Source organism: Scyliorhinus torazame, chromosome 20 (genome assembly GCF_047496885.1).
Source record: "Scyliorhinus torazame isolate Kashiwa2021f chromosome 20, sScyTor2.1, whole genome shotgun sequence".
NCBI lineage: Eukaryota > Metazoa > Chordata > Chondrichthyes > Carcharhiniformes > Scyliorhinidae > Scyliorhinus > Scyliorhinus torazame.
The window spans coordinates 26325055-26337665 of NC_092726.1; the positions used below are offsets into that span (position 1 = coordinate 26325055).

Consider the following 12611-nt stretch of genomic DNA (forward strand, 5'->3'; position numbering starts at 1 on the left):
AAACATGGGGAGAATGTGCAAACTCCACAATGGACTGTGACCCAGAGCCGGGATCGAACCTGGGACCTCGGCGCCGTGAGGCAGCAATGCTAACCACTGCGCCGCTGTGCCGCCCTCTGCTATAAAGTGCTTTGAGATGGTTATGAAGAGTGCTTTTTTAATGCAAGTCTTTTATTTTCTGCCAGTATTTAAGCAGAGAGTCGGGAACACTGATTTAGCCTCTCGATGAATAAATGCTACATCACACTGGGATGCCAGGAAGTATGTTAAGATTGATATTTTAATATTAAGGAATCATAATCTTTATTCGTGTCACAAGTAGGCTTACATTAACTGCGAAGTAGGCCACATTCGACGCCACATTCCGGCGCCTGTTTGGATACACTGAGGGAGATCAGAATATCCAAATTTCATTTGTGAAACAAGCACGTCTTTCTGGATTTAATATGAACTGAGTGGTGCAGAGGGCAGCACGGTGGTGCAGTGGGTTCGCCCTGCAGCCTCACGGCGTCGAGGACCCAGGTTCGATCCCGGCTCTGGGTCGTTGTCTGTGTGGAGTTTGCACAATCTCCCCCGTGCTTGTGTGGGTTTCGCCCCCACAACCCAAAGATGTGCAGGTTAGGTGGATTGGCCGCGCTAAATTGCCCCTTCATTGGAAAAATAACAAAAAAAGATTAACTGAGGTGAAGAGGGCAGACCCGAAATCAGAAACTCTTTCACACCACACCGACCCCTGCACACTGTCCAATCACACACTGGGGAAGAGGCAACACCTCTCTTTGCTCCTTATCGTTGGACAATATAACCAAATAGTGAGCGAGTCCAAAGATCAGGGGGCGTATCGCTCCCAAATTCTCAGCATTGTGGCTGGTGATAAGCGGGCACATAGCCCAGTGTTGAGTACTGAAACTACACCTTGTTTGCTGCTGGGCATTTACGTCAAGTACAAAACAACAGGAAGAGGCGAGGTGATCGATGAAGCCAGAGATGAGGAGAAATCCTTTCTCTCAGAGGGATGTTAGTCTGTGGTATTCCTTTTCCCGGAGAGTAGAGACAGGGGGCGGGATTCTCTGTTCTCCCGCGGCGATTTCAAAGAACAAAGAAATGTACAGCACAGGAACAGGCCCTTCGGCCCTCCAAGCCCGTGCCGACCATGCTGCCCGACTAAACTACAATCTCCTACACTTCCTGGGTCCGTATCCCTCTATACCCATCCTATTCATGTATTTGTCAAGATGCCCCTTAAATGTCACTATCGTCCCTGCTTCCACCACCTCCTCCAGCAGCGAGTTCCAGGCACCCTCTACCCTCTGTGTCAAAAACCTGCCTCATACATCTCCTCTAAAACTTGCCCCTCGCACCTTAAACCTATGCCCCCTAGTAATTGACCCCTCTACCCCAGGGAAAAGCCTCTGACTACCCACTCTGTCTATGCCCCTCATAATTTTGTAGACCTCTATCAGGTCGCCCTTCAACCTCCGTCGTTCCAGTGAGAACTAACCGAGTTTATTCAACCGCTCCTCATAGCTAATGCCCTCCATACCAGGCAACATCCTGGTAAATCTCTTCTGCACCCTCTCTAAAGCCTCCACATCCTTCTGGTAGTGTGGCGACCAGAATTGAACACTATACTCCAAGTGTGGCCTAACTAAGGTTCTGTACAGCTGCAACATGACTTGCCAATTCCTATACTCAATGCCCCGGCCAATGAAGGCAAGCATGCCGTATGCCTTCTTGACTACCTTCTCCACCTGTGTTGCCCCTTTCAGTGACCTGTGGACCTGTACACCTAGATCTCTCTGACTTTCAATACTCTTGAGGGTTCTACCATTCACCAGTTTAAGATAATCAAACTCATAATGCAACATATTTACAGCTGGAAGCGATGTACATTAGTTTGGAGGGATCCTTTCTCTGCAAACAAAAGGTACAGGATCAAGCCTTGCCCCTTTTTTTTAATTATCCAGGAGCTTGGAGAGCTAATAATTCCCTGCTGCTTTCCCCATGGCGACACCATAGCCAATCCAGCAGCACCTCTTTCTATTGTAATCAAAATTGTCGCAACTGTTTGAAATTTGGCACTCTTGCACTTGTCCGAATGCTTCGGGCTATCCGTCTCTCTTTTCATCACGTTCTGTGCAACCGAGCAACTTCCCACACGTAACGTCTCCCGTGAGAAAAGCCTGAAACTGCCGTGATTTAAATTGCCTTGTATGGCCATGATGGTGGCCAAGATGGCGGCCCCTACGGGCTGGATGACGTGGAAGATGGGGGCGGTCCCCGCGGGCTACACGCAGCGCTGCTGGGTTTAGAAACAGGTCGGGCCTGGCAGACTTTAGAGAAGTGGCCCTTCTTTCCGCACCCGTTGCAGATCGCGTTCCTCGCTGGGCAGCGTTGTCTGGGGTGCTTACCCTGGCCACAGAAGTAATATTTCGGGCCTCCACAGTTGGCGGGTCGCTGCGCGGCACAGGCTTGCGGCACCCCTGGGACGGGTGATCATAAAATAGAATTTACAGTGCAGAAGGAGGCCATTTGGCCCATCGTGTCTGCACCGGCTCTTGGAAAGAGCACCCTACCCAAGGTCAACACCTCCACCCTATCCCCATAACCCAGTAACCCCACCCAACACTAAGGCCAATTTTGGACACTAAGGGCAATTTATCATGGCCAATCCACCTAACCTCATTTTGGACTGTGGGAGGAAACCGGAGCACCCGGAGGAAACCCACGCACACACGGGGAGGATGTGCAGACTCCGCACAGACAGTGACCCATGCCGGGAATCAAACCTGGGACCCTGGCGCTGTGAAGCAACAGTGCTAACCACTGTGCCACCCTATTCTTCCACAAGCTGTGTGCCCATTGCTGGCCCTACTCTTTGCAAAGCCCTATCTGGCAGACTTACCCAGGCAGCTCTTCCTCCATTGCCCATCCAACCTGGCTACGTGTGTGTGTGTGTGTGTGTGTGTGAAGGGGGCAGAGGGAGGGGTTTATTTGGCCTTCTCACCTGGCTCCAGGTAGTGACCCTGTGTGACGTCACCACGCAGGATGGGCCAGCACCGTCGCGGTGGGGGCGACGTCACCGCGCAAGGGGCGGATGACGCCACCACGTAGGCACAGAGAGGGCGGGGCACGGCTAGGGCCCAACCCCCGCCGGCGCGCGCCGGTTTCCATGTCATTGGTGGCCAGTGCCGGCTGCGGGGAGGAAATCGAGCGGGGTTGATAGGGGCCGCGGGGGGCGGATCGTTCTCACCCTGGACATTGGAGGAGCCGAAGTTGGATTCGGTAAGAGGCGAGCCGGTCGTCCTTCGAGTGTTAACCCCTCAGGGGGAAAGGCGGGGTGGGGTGGGGTCGACCGACCGCGAGCGGCCGACCGGGTCAACGGTGGGGGGCGGGAGCTCAGCTGGCCGGAATCGCGTCACGTGGAGGAGGATGGGGGGGGGGGGGAATAGGGAGCGGCTCCGCGCCAATAGGGAGCGGCTCCGGGCCAATCGGGAGCGGCTCCGGCCCGTCAGTCAGCCGGAGTGGCAGCGGGGCGGGCCAATAGGGAGGGGGGATGGGAGGAGCGCTCGAGCTGAGGCTGAGAGGCGGCGGCCGCCTGGGGGAGGGGCTGGAGGGGGGGGAGGGGATGTCGCAAGGTCACCAGGTCACCCTGGGGGGGGGGGGGGGGGAGAATGGGGGCATCACCCCCCACCCTACCTCTCACCCTCAGTCCCCTCACCACCCCCTTCACCCTCACCCTCCTCAATGCCCCCCACCCCCCATCCTTGGGTTACAGCCCCTCCATCCCACCCCTCACGCCCTCCCCCTGAGGACATGGCTCAACCTCGGGGTGACCCCCACCTTGAGCATCAAGCTTACAGAGCACGAGGCCAAACCCTCGCCCGCTCGACACAGGCCCCATTGCGACCTCGCCCCCCCCCGTCTCAAATAGAAACCTGCCCGTCGCGGGGCGCGCTCTTTTCGAAAGAAAAACCCAACCGTAGGGGTGGCACGGCGACGCAGTGGTTAGCACCTCAGCCTCGCGCTGCCGCGGACCCGGGTCACCGTCCGCGTGGTGTTTGCACATTCTCCCCGTGTCACAACCCAAAGATGTACAGGGTGGGTGGACTGGCCACGCTAACCAGCAGGGGCTGGTTTAGCTCCAGTGGGCTAGACAGCTGGTTTGTAATGCGGAACAAGGCCAGCAGCGTGGCCCGTACTAGCTTACCTGAACAGGCGCCGGAATGTGGCGACTAGGGGCTTTTCACAGCAACTTCATACTTGTGACAATAATAGGTTATTATTATTATTAAATTTCCCCTTAACTGGGGGGGGGGGAAAGCATTGGGGAGTCTAAATTAGTATTTTTTTGAAAAAGAGACTGTACCAGACTTTCCCGATGGGGATGTGGGTGAGGCTGGCACTAATTTGCCTGTTCTCCCTCCCCACCCCCTGCCTACCCCATCACCCGCGCCCCTGGCGAAGCAATTTCTGAGGGCACTTCGCGTTCAGTTGCCGCGCAATGGATACAGAAAAATGCTGTCCCATTTCTGTTTTTATTCCAGATTTCTGGCGCTCCTCCCCTTGCCCAGTTTGGTACTCTGCAGTGTCTCACTCTTAACAATCTGATAGGTCGTGTTTGCAATATACGTTTCATGCCAAACGTGCAGCCCAAACATGTTCCAGGCCCTTGGGTGGGATTTTGACCTCGGCCTGTGTGCGTCAGTAGTCCTGCCTCTTGGGATGTGCCAGTCTTGAATGCTCAAGGACAAGTCCAAAGATGTGCAAGTTAGGTGGATTGGCCATGGTAAATTGCCCCTTAGTGTCCAAAAGATTAGGTGGGTTACAGGGATAGGGTGCTTGAATGGGGTGCTTGTTCCACAGGCTGGTGCAGACGCGATGGGGCGAATGGCCTCCTGCACTGTAAATTCTATGAAGCTATGACATCTCTGCGCTGGGATACCGGCAGTTTCAGGCAGACCAAAGGTCCTCCAGCACCATCTGGTATTTATCCCGGTGTGGGCCCCTGGGATAAGCCTGTAGAGTCCCGTGTCACCAGGCTGCTCGGGGATGAGGCCTTTACGAAAACTGTCCATCTTTCCGACCTTCCTTGCGAATCTTCACTCTAGAAACAGATGGGTGATTGTCTTTTCCCCACCACAGCCGAGGCCTCAAGGGCAACGAGTCGGGCTACTGAATCTCCTCGTGCGCAGGAAGAATCATAATAGGGAGGGTCATTCTTGCCACCAGCCAAGCTACGTCTTAATAATCTTTATTAGTGTCACAAGTAGGCTTACATTAACACTGCAATGAAGTTACTGTTAAAAGCCCCCAGTCGCCACACTCCGGCGCCTATTTGGGTCACAGAGGGGGAATTCAGAATGTCCAATTCACCTAACAAGGAAACCGGAGCGCCCGGAGGAAACCCACGCACACACGGGGAGAATGTGCAGACTCCGCACAGACAGTGACTCAAGCCGGGAAGCGAACCTGGGACCCTGGCGCTGTGAAGCAACAGTGCTAACCACTATGCTACCGTGCTGCCCACGTCTTGTTCGATAGTTCTGCTGATGGGGCAGGCTGCTCAGGGAGCTAGGCAACAGGTTCCACCATCGCCTTTCCCTGTGTGGCGTTGCAAGCAGACTGAAGGGTTGACATTTTTATGTGCCTGCTTCTTATCAGGAGAGGGCGAATTCACCGTGTTTTCTGGTATGTGCAGAATCAATGATCGAATTGACAAATTTTTGTAGAAAACAGGAGTTGGTTTTCTTTGCTCCATCTCCATCTGACACCTACTCGGCCTCTTTCTATCCCTCTTCTTTGAAGTGACTAGCGGCCAGTGGTTTTTTTAAGAATTTGTCTCATCCTGGTGGGCGAAATGTTTGTCCCGGGTGCACGGTTTCTTGCACACAAAGTAATATCAAGGGGACATTTTGTTCCTTGTACCCAGTGTCAGACTAATTAGGCTGAGGCCCCATGAGTGTGCTGTGGAACTGAGAGGCCTGGCAGCTCAGAACATGAACAAGTTGCCAATTGGACCTAATATTCCAAAAAGGCCTTGCCGTGACCGGTTGCACCGGTAAAAACGAAGGTGGCGCTTCCACACTGGCTTTGAATATCCCTCCTCGCCTAAATGTTTTCCAACAGGGCTGAGGGGGATGTGATTGGGGCTGGCGACGCAGTGGGACAGGCATTCGTAGCCAGCGCGAGCAATTGGGACACGGAATGTTGTTTTGTTTTTGGAAGAATTAACGCTTGGAACATCACACTCTGCTGCTGGCAGACAGGTTGGACAGACTGGAGCCGGCCAGCTCGCGGCAGTGTCCACGGGCACCATCGAGATCTTCCGTGACCAGTGGGCACCGCAAGGTCTCGAACGCTTTATTGACCCGTTATAATCCTATTTCAGTTTGATGTCTTAAGTTACATTTGTTTTTGTTTAAAATAGTACCCCTTTAAAGGGCTGCCCCTTTTATTTTGGTCTCCGCTTGTGTAATTTAGTTATTAGGCTCAGTCCAAATAGTTGGTGCTGGCCAGCCGGCTGCTGTGGTCTCGGAGGCCTGTCTGCCTCTTTCTCCCATGGCAGCGGAGAAGGGATGGTTAGCACTGTTGCTTCACAGCGCCAGGGTCCCAGGTTCGATTCCTGGCTTGGGTCGCTGTCTGTGCGGAGTCTGCAGATTGTCCCCGTGTCTGTGTGGGTTTCCTCCGGGTGCTCCGGGTTCCTCCCACAAGTCCCCGAAAGACGTGCTTGTTGGGTGAATTGGACATTCTGAATTCTCCCACTGTGACCCGAACAGGCGGCGGAATGTGGCGACGAGGGGATTTTCACAGTAACTTCATTGCGGTGTTAATGTAAGCCCACTTGTAGCACTCGTAAAGATTATTATAATTTGAACATGCCATTGAGCCAAATTTGCTGGAGGAGGATTGGATTGGGGCGTTGGTCGCTGACGGCTGGAATAGTTGAATCATGCCTTGGAAATTACTGAGAGATTGATTCCTAATGGGGTAGGAAGTGGATGGCGAAGATGTAGCCTTTGTGATGCATAGAATGCGGAATGGAATTGGGGCTAGCGATTGGGGTGGGGAACGGATCAACCCTGTCATAATAATCTTTAGTGTCGCAAGTAGGCTTACATTAACACTGCGATGAAGTCACTGTGAAAATCCCCTCGTCGCCACATTCCGGCGCCTGTTCGGGTCACAGAGGGAGAATTCAGAATGTCCAATTCACCCAACAAGCACATCTTTCGGGGACAGATGAGCTGCCAGGGAGTACTTCACCCTCGTTGTCCTTTTATAAGGTGGTCGGGGGCACTCTCGAGTCCAAAGACCTTTTGCGAGACCCCCCCCCCCCCCCCCCATACACACACACTCTTTCTGAATTGCACATCCTCTAAACTATTGAATGATGGCAATAGAGGGGATTATGTATCTGCTGTTAAGTGTCAGTATAAGTGTAAAATATTCTACTGAAGGGGGTGCGGGAGAGAGAGAGAGAGACAAGTTCCCGAGCTCTCGGGAAAGTTGGAGAGCCTTTAACCCCGGCCCTGTACTCCACCATAACTGGCCGAGTTTCAATTTGTTCCTGCTCGGCAACACGGTCGCATAACCTTCGGGAACGCACCTTGTGGTTTGGAAATATTTGCTCTCCGCTCGATAATTGGCTGTCAGGCCTGCTCACCTATAGGAGCTCAATACGTTTGACCATTGAACAGAATGCGTTCGCCAGTAAGCGAGATAAATCCTCTTCCTCATCCATTCACGTGGAGCCTTGCTTAGAGGCACACTTTACTGTAATTTGATCTCGCGGTGACCCAGCTCCATAATGATGCCCCCGGGAGCTGATTTCAAGAATCGTCTTCTCACTTGGTGATTGCTACCCTTCATTCTCAAGCTGTAAGAGGAATTCCACTTGAGGTTCTCAAAAATACAATCTGATGTATCATTATTGATGTTACATTATTACTCGCAATGGAACTTGCTTCGCCGACGTCCTTGTGCAATATAACCGCCGCGTATTTGCGAGCGTGCACCATTAACGATTGGAAATAGTTGCTTTTTAAAAAGATTTAGACTACCCAATTCTTTTTTTCTTCCAATTTAGCGCGGCCAACCCTCCCACCCTGTGCTTCTTTGGGTTGTGGGGGCGAAACCCACACAGACACGGGGAGAATGTGCAAACTCCACACGGACAGTGACCCGGAGCCGGGATCGAACCCGGGTCCTTGGTGCCATGAAGCAGCAGTGCTAACCACTGCGCCGCACTGCCGTCCCAATAGCTGCGTTTAATATCCGTTGACATATCAAGTTTGACTGCCGCCTAAGGCAATATAATAAAATGGTTCTAAAGGTTTGCGTACTTTGTGGTTCAAATTGGGAACCGCTTGTTCTAGACATTGGACTTATTATTCAACACTTGACTTTTGCATTTGTCGGTTAAGATACACACAATTTAGCAGTTCAAAGTGTTAATTTGATTGGACCTCTGGGAGACTGAAACCAGGGTTATGAAGTAAACTTGGGACATTGAATCTAACCATCTCCCCTTGACATTATCATCGCTGAATTCCCCCACTGTCAACATCCTGGGGGTTACCATTGACCAGAAACTGAACTGGACCCAACCATATAAATACTGTGGCTCCCAGAGCAGGCCAGAGGCTGGGAATCCTGCGGAGACTAACTCACCTCCTGACTCCCCCAAAGCCTGTCCACCATCTACAAGGCACAAGTCAGGAGTGTGGTGGAATACTCTCCACTTGCCTGGCTGAGTGCAGCTCCCAACAACACTCAAGAAGCTCGACACCATCCAGGACAAAGCAGCCCCGCTTGATCGGCACCCCATCCACAAACATTCACTCCCTCCCCCACCGACGCACAGTGGCAGCCGTGTGTACCGTCTACAAGATGCACTGCAGCAACTCACCAAGGTTCCTTAGGCAACATTCCAAACCCACGACCTCTACCATCTAGAAGGACGAGGGCAGCAGATACCTGGGAACCCCACCACCTGGAGGTCCCCCTCCGAGTCACTCGCCATCCCGACTTGGAAATATATCGGCCGTTCCTTCACTGTCGCTGGGTCCAAATCCTAGAACTCCCTCCCTAACAGCACAGTGGATGTACCTACACCACACGGACTGCAGCGGCTCAAGGAGGCGGCTCACCCCCCACCTTCTCGAGGGGCAATTAGAGATGGGCAACAAATGCTGGGCCCGACCAGCGTCGCCCACATCCCGTGATCCTAAACAAACTCGGCCAATGTCACAGAGACATCTCCTAACCCCTTGGCAGGTTTGACCTGTTCTGCAAGTAAGCAGTCTCTTCTGAACTGCTGTGTAGGTATCCCCTGAATTCCGAGTTCACATAAAAGAAGCTAAAACAATAGGGTATCCTGTTTCCTGGCATTCCAGCACTGAAGTGGCGATCACCCTTTCACAGTGAGCCACTGGAGAGACGGAGTGAACCGGCAGGGGACACGACTCGGCTGAGACAGGGCAATGCTGATCTTTTGGAATCTGATAACGTGAGGCTGGGGAGCTATTACTGTGCATGGGGGGGAAAAGTTGGACCGTGTCGCCGTGACCTTGACCTTATTTTAGATTGTTGCCGCAGAATGCTGCTTCGATTTGAGAGTAACCTGATAGCTGGTACCGGTCACCATGCCGTCAAATCAGCATTGCGTGTCAAACAAATCCGGTCTCCTCGCAGTATGCCCTGATCGCTCCAAGCACCAGCTCTAAAAGCCGTGAGCTGGAGACAGTTCCAGACTTTTTAAAGCCCGGATCGTGTGCCGTTTTGAAAGTTTGCCCCGGAGCGTTTCAGTCCCGACGTGTGCATCGCCTGCCTCCTGTGTCGCTGTTTAATACGGAGGCTGCAGTGGAATGAGCCAGGCCTCGGATCTGTCGATCCGACAAGGGGGTGCAGATGAGAGGAAGCAGATGTTTGACAAGCGTTCCAGCGAGCTGCCTTTTGTTAGGATTCTGCTCCTCGTCGTCCCCCCCTGCTAACCCTGACTGAATTATTAAGATACAGTGATGGATTAAATTTGGGACCAAAATAGAAAATGCTACCCAGTGCAAGCGCCGGGCGGCATCTATGTTGCTACGTTTTATCGAATACAGTGTGAGCTCTGTTACCCCCTCTTTGCGGACCTGCCGAATATTTGTCCAGTTTTTCTGTGGGACGTTCGGTATTTCGCTCCTGCTTTTAAATGTGATGATGTGGAGATACCGTGTGCGTTGGACTGGGGTGAGCACAGTAAGAAGTCTTCCAACACCAGGTTAAAGTCCAACAGGTTTGTTTCGAATCACTAGCTTTCGGAGCACTGCTCCTTCCTCAGCAGCGCTCCGAAAGCTAGTGATTCGAAACAAACCTGTTGGACTTTAACCTGGTGTTGGAAGACTTCTTACTGCGTTTAAATGTGTTTTTCTTCCCGACACAGTGCCGATTGTTTTGTGACTCGTGTGTTGGAGGTGGCCCCTGTCCTGCCACTAGGACACTTCACTACTTTTGATGTGTTGCTCCTGTCCCGCATGAGGCGCGCAGCCCTTCGAGTCTGCTCTGCCATCCAATAAGATCGTGCCCTCATTCCACTTTCTCCCAACCCCTGGAAAACTTGACTCCCTTGTTCGTTGAGAATCTGCCAACGTCTGCCTTCAAAAAAAAAATCATTCACTCTGCCTCCACCAACTCCGGGGAAGTGAATTCCAAAGATTCACGACGCGCTAGAGAGAGAATTCCTCCTTGTTACGCCCCCCCGCCCCCGATGTTAAATGCGAGGGTATCTTCAATTTGGTATGCAGCGGACAATTACCATCCACGGGTTATTGGTCCACATTTGGGGAATCTGCCTTCAGCAAAGGCGTAATCCTCTTGGTTCGAGTTTTGGTTTGTAGTAACTTGTTTTCATGGTGGACTCTTTTCAGCAGCTGGGCGTGGCCATGTTGGTATTTGTTGCTACTGTGACCCTTCCTCCAGTTATTGTGCTAAGGATATATCATTCTTTCCCTTTGATGTTACCCCCCCTGTGGATCCGTATAAGTGCCAGTTTCCTTATCTGTCCACACCGAAGTTACTACTTCTACACCCCATTGTTCTCCCCGAGTCACAAAGGGTAAAGACTTGCTTTTCTCACTGGTACCCGAATTCACGTATCACCCCCTTATCAATTCCCCATTTTATTATAACCCCATTAATTTTTAAATCTTACCGTTCCCCAATTCTTATCACTCCTCCTCTCCATCTTGCAAGAGATGCTTTATTTTCAATTTGTGTCCCCTTGGTCCGAGTCTCTTCCATAAGGGACAACGTCCTTTCTTCAATAAGATCACCTCCCATGCTTCTAAACTCCAATCGTGTCGGATTCCCAGCCTCTGACCTGCTCTTGCAGTATTTCTATGGCTGGGTCCAGTTCAGTTTCTGGTCAGTGGTAACCCTTCTCTCTTTCTCCCCCCCCCTTCAAGACAATGACTGTCTCTCACCTTCCCGAGGGCAATTCGGGACGAGCAATAAACGCTGGTCCAGCCAGCGACAATCCTATCCCGTGAACAAGTGAAAAAACTAGCCATATAAATACTGTGGCTACCAGAGCAGGTCAGAGGCTGGGAATCCTGCGGAGAGTAACTCGCCTCCTGACTCCCCCAAAGCCTGTCCACCATCTACAAGGCACAAGTCAGGAGTGTGAGGGAATACTCCCCACTTGTCTGGATGAGTGCAGCTCCCAACAACACTCAAGAAGCTCGACACCATCCAGGACAAAGCAGCCCCGCTTGATCAGCACCCCATCCACAAACATTCACTCCCTCCACCACCGACGCACAGTGGCAGCCGTGTGTACCATCTACAAGATGCACTGCAGTAACTCACCAAGGTTCCTGAGGCAGCACCTTCCAAACCCCCGACCTCTACCATCTAGAAGGACAAGGGCAGCAGATACCCGGGAACCCCACTACCTGGAGGTTCCCCTCCGAGTCGCTCACCGTCCCGACTTGGAAATATATCGGCTGTTCCTTCACTGTCGCTGGGGCAAAATTCCTCCCTAACAGCACTGCGGGTGTACCTACACCACGCAGACTGCAGCAGCTCAAGAAGGCGAATCACGCCCACCTTCTCATGGGGCAATTGGGGATGGGCGACACATGCTAGGTTAGCCAGCAAAACCCACAACCTATAAATGACCCTTTCCAGAAACAGCGACGAACGATCTGCCTTGCACAACGCAACAATTTGACTGCTCACAAAGCAAACATTTACGAACAACAAATTTTTATTTAATCACCGCCTCTTCTCATGCGGCTATTTTTATCACTTCGGGGAGTGAATTATATATCGAGACAAATTGATTCCTTCTGGTGTCAACACTGTAGAGCTGAAACGTCCGTTGCCCATGGAGGGGGTAGGGAAGGAGTCTGGATCAGAGAGTCAGCAACTAGTGAATGGCAATAGAACTTTGACCCGGATTTCTCTATTGCATTGTTCGCTGACCTGTGTGAGTGGGAGTTGAAACGCTCTAGAAAGGATCCTACACTCGTGGTTCCAGACATGCCCAAGTAATAATAATCGCTCATTGTCACAAGTAGGCTTCAATGAAGTTTCTGTGAAAAGCCCCTAGTCGCCACATTCCG

The 12611-nt window shown here is 52.0% G+C and overlaps 1 protein-coding gene across 1 annotated transcript in view; it reads right to left on the reverse strand.

The window, feature by feature from the left end:
- The window catches only part of stard7 (StAR related lipid transfer domain containing 7), a 49473-nt gene extending 46109 nt beyond the window's left edge, over positions 1 to 3364 (reverse strand). The window contains exon 1 of the mRNA XM_072486033.1: positions 3254 to 3364. The gene's annotated coding sequence lies outside the window, so the exon portion shown is untranslated. The remainder of the gene's footprint in view (positions 1 to 3253) is intronic.
- Between the last annotated feature and the right edge of the window lie 9247 nt (positions 3365 to 12611).